The 4,440-nt window shown below is 50.2% G+C and overlaps 1 protein-coding gene across 4 annotated transcripts in view; it reads right to left on the reverse strand.

The window, feature by feature from the left end:
- The window catches only part of Fzd3 (frizzled class receptor 3), an 82,762-nt gene extending 81,893 nt beyond the window's left edge, over positions 1-869 (reverse strand). For 2 of the 4 annotated variants that reach the window (XM_004848426.3, XM_087216746.1), the window contains exon 1: positions 712-869. The gene's annotated coding sequence lies outside the window, so the exon portion shown is untranslated. The remainder of the gene's footprint in view (positions 1-711) is intronic. The other 2 variants (XM_004848427.4, XM_087216745.1) reach the window with 2 other exon arrangements.
- Between the last annotated feature and the right edge of the window lie 3,571 nt (positions 870-4,440).

Consider the following 4,440-nt stretch of genomic DNA (forward strand, 5'->3'; position numbering starts at 1 on the left):
TTGTTTAGTTTTCTCCAAATGACCCAAGACTTCTGTGGTGCTTGCCTCTATCACGGGGGCCGTACACTCCTGGTCCAGCAGCAGGACCCACATCCCCAGCCCCGCGGCGGTGGCGGGCGAGGAAGTCACTGGGGAGGGAGCCAGCGACTTTGCAAACTGATGGGCTGGAGGAGACAACTTTCGGGCACCGGGCGGAGAGGGTCGGCGCGATGCCGACCCGCGCCGGGCCGGGGGCGCCGTCCTCGCGCGTTCCGGTCGGTGGCCGGCAGCGCGGGCGCGGGGCGCATTGTCCTCGCACCCACGCTCCCGCGCGGGTCTCGGCCCGGGGCGCTCGGGTCCCCGGAGCCGGTCGGGCCGCGGGTCGGAGCCCGCCGCGTCCGCACTCGCACAGGTTGCCCGGCGCGGGCGGGACGCGGGACGCACCGGGCGATCCGTCTCCCGAGGCGTCTCCCCTACCTCCACTCCCAGCCCCGAACTCAGCGTCGCCACCGGGCCCCCAGCCCACCGCGGGCCCTGCCAGCTCCGAGAAGCCACCCCGACCCCCGCCCGGCCCGGCGCCCGAGGCTTTTGTTTTGGCCGCGACGGAAAGAACGATCCCTGAGGAGGAGGTGCCGGGCTGCCGGCGGCTCCTCCGCGCGGGATTAGGCGGAGCACAGGCAACCGCCGCGTCGCCTCCTCGGTCTCTACACTCGCCGCTCCCTTCTCACCCACCTGGCTCTGCGGGGCTCACCTCACACCTGGGCGCCGGGCTCCCCGGGGCTGCAGCGCCGGCCGCGAGCGGCCGCCGGTCTCTGAGGTACCGGGAGCGGCGCTCTACGCCGGCGCGCGCCTCGGAGCCGCCGCGAGCTTGCGCGAGCACCGAGGCGCGCGGCCTCCGGAGCGAGTGCGCGCGAACGCACTGCGCAGGCGTGCCGCGCACGCGCGGTCGAGCCTCGGGGGGTTAGAGGCCCGCAGCGTCGGGTTGGCGGGGTACTTCGCGTTCTCCAGCGCGCGCCGGGGGTGATGCTTTGAGAGTCCCGCACCAAGCGGTGGTTCCTACCCCTGGAAGCGTGCGTCTGAAATGAGCTCGGCGCTCTTTGCAAAGCAGTCTCTCTGTTGCAAGGCGGGGCTCCCGCGATTGCCGGAGCCTGGAAGGCTGGTACTGCAAGACTCCAGCACCTGCTCTGAGCTCCTGTGCCGGCCTAGAGACCCGGGATCAGCGGTGCTGCGGGTGACTGGTGCCGGTAGCGCTGGCCTGCTGCAGCGCTCCACACTGAAACAGAGTACTTGCCTGCGAATAGTTTATAGCTAGCTTCTTTGCCAAGCCCTTAAATAAACAGGTGGAGCCCGTGGTTTTGGTGGCAAGCCCCATCTTTTCTCCTTAGGAAGGGTTTCTCATCTTTCTACGTAATGATTTGAGAGTGGAAAGAGTTCTTAGAGATCCTCTAAACAACGTGTTTTCAAACACCCACGAATGTTAGGTGGCTTTCCCATAGCCACGCTGTGTCCTAATGACAGTCCGCATTCATTCAAGGCAATGGCTGCTTTTCTTTTTGCTACATTGTTTCACCTAGCTTTCTCTTCCTTTTCATCTCTTTTCAACTTACTATCGTTTTGTCCTGTTGGTAGCACGCATGCCTTAGTAATATTGATCTTATGTACAACATGAACGTACTTAACACTACTGATTTTACACTTAAAAATGGATAAGATGGGGCCGGGGATTTAGCTCAGTGGTTTCACCGCCTGCTACGCAAGCACAAGGACCCGAGTTCGATCGCTGGTACCAAAAAAAAAATTCCTCAAATATTAAGTATTGAAGAATCATGAGCTTAAACCTCAAAAAAGTGTGTTATGTGAACAAGGATAATAAATAAGATCTAAAATGAAAGTTTTCCTAGGGCCGAGGATTTAGCTCAGTGGTTCCTCCGCCTGCCTCGCAAGCTGAAGGTCCTGAGTTCATCCCCTGTACCAAGAAAAAAAAAAGGTTCCCTAATAAATACTTACTTGTTGAGAAAACAGACTATTCAATAAATTACATTAGGGCAATTTGATATTAAAAAATACCTATTTGTTAAGTAACTTTTAAAAAAAGTAATATTGATCCTATCTGGACGTGGTAGTGAGCGACCTTAATCTAACCCCTTAAGAGGCTGAGCTAGGAAGATCTTGAATTCGAGGTCAGCCTGGACCACATAGCAAAACCCTGTCTCAAAATCTTAAAAGCCACAAAAGTAATATTGATCCTTACACTGATTCTAGGCAATTCTAGGTAATATTGATCCTTAGGCTGATTCAGCGTGTCCCAGGAAGCCAGCGGTGCTTCTGCTGAGGGTAAATGTGTCAGATAGTGTGGGAATTCTGTGTGCCTGCTTTGTTTCCTTCCAGACCCACTGTGGCTGAGGAATCTCTGGAGACCTGGTGCTAGGTGTATTTTTATTCAGTTTACGCATCGTCCTGCAAAAACTGTCAGGCATAGGACACACCACAGCTCACATCTGGATGTGAGAATGATGTAGAAATGATCATGGATGTATCAAACGATTAAATCTCAGAAATATAATATTTAGTGAAAAAGCTGACTATAAAATATGTAAACGGTGTCTCTCTTTTTTAAAGCCTAGCCTGATAAGGGCAAATACATAATATAATTTATAATATATGATAAAATCATAAAAAGGAGCAAGAAGACTACACATTGATTTATGACAATGATGACTTCTAGGCAGACAGGGTGGGGAATGAGATTTGGGAAGTACACAAGAGGGACTTCCACTGTATCTATTAAACGCACAAGCAGGCAAAAGTTAGCATTTTAAAAAAGAAATATACAATGTTTCTTATGAAAGTCTCTAAGCTTTACTTTATGTTGCAGTTGTTCCAGGTGAAAACAATACTGAGTATCACAGACACTGAGCTGAGCTTGCATGCTTAACATGAACACAGAGGGAACAGGGTGACTCACTCCCCTTTGGGGAAACAGTAGTCAAAAGGAAGAGCTGCAGGACAGAAGGCGGTCCAGAAGATGCTGACCAGACAAGAAACAAAAGGGACCTTTTATTATGGATAAAAATATTCAAATCCCACAAGGCTAAAGTGAGATGCTCTCCATGCCGGGTGTTGCTTTCCTTCACCAATAGAGTCTTTACGAGCGGAAACTTTACAGAGAGGCTCAGCGCTCTTGACACTGTGAAAACCGGTCTCTTTCTGGATGAACCCGTTTTGAAACCATAAATGTTAACTGGTAATGCATGGTAATTTAGTATTACAAGTACATAACTCCTGGGCCGCCCCTCACACCCCCAAAGGCTTTGTTTATTCATTTCCATACAAACTGGTCATGTGGAAAAACCACCAGGCTGGAATTCATACTACCTGGGTTCTAATTTCAGTTTGGCCACCTCCTGATCCTTTTCGAACATAGGGAAAGCAACAACCTCTATGGGCTCCATTTTCCTTTTTCTATTTAAATTGGCGATATTTAAATGCTACCTATTTAAAAAGTAGCAGACACAACATAAACACAAGGTTTGTATATGTGCTTATGTGGGAGGAGAGCACATTATTTTAGGAAACAGTGAGGAGAGTTGTTATTTTGCTGCTGCTGTTGTTGTTTGGCAATCTTGTTACTGTTGTTTGCTGTCTGCTGTGGGTAAGAGCTGTTGTGCATTAGCTGAAAAAGCTTGGATCTGGGAATTTGAACTCTGTTGTATTCTTATAGTTCTATCACAGCTGTTAGGACTGTAAAGCCTTCCATTAGTTACACACTGCATTTACTGATTTTCTTCACTAGACAACCCCCCCCCCATATTCTCATTCTGGTCTTTATTACAGAATGGGTGCTCGATAAATTTAATTAATTAAATTAGACTGGATTTTTAAGACCCCCAAATTTAGAGTTATTCTTATTAAGGCACGTCATCTGCTGGTTCCCTGATGTACCTGTCACCCAGCTTCCTGTCTGAATTACTTAATCCAATAAATTGAAATTGTGCGGAAGCATGTATATGGTGTTTGGGGTAATTTCCCCACGTTCTTCCACTTCCTGCTGCGGGTGCTATTCTCCCATCGACCAGTCTCCAATTCTCTTTCCTCCAGCTCTCTTTTACCTATCGGTCACTCTTAAAACATGGCAAAGTGGAGTGTTTGCATTTCGGGACTCCGGAATGCCAGAACAATGTAACCGGACATGCTCAGTAGGTAAGGGCTGATTTGGGACACAATTCCCGCTTGTCTTGAATGAACGTTTTCAGTCAAGCCACATTTTTCAAGACTGGATGCGTCTTAGTCCTGGCAGTGGGGATGTTGTAACCCCTCCCACTCGCTTGGCGCCCACACCTTTTCATTTTATCTCTGTGCCCAGTTTTGGAACCAGCCCTCTTCGATGCCCTGGCCAATCAAGAGACCACACATTGTTGCCTAAGAGACCCCGGGTGCCAGCGATACGATTGCGAGTCGGTG

This window comes from Heterocephalus glaber, unplaced genomic scaffold (assembly GCF_053883595.1).
Source record: "Heterocephalus glaber isolate CG9 unplaced genomic scaffold, H.glaber_assembly_v1.0 deba00001460, whole genome shotgun sequence".
Taxonomy (NCBI): domain Eukaryota; kingdom Metazoa; phylum Chordata; class Mammalia; order Rodentia; family Bathyergidae; genus Heterocephalus; species Heterocephalus glaber.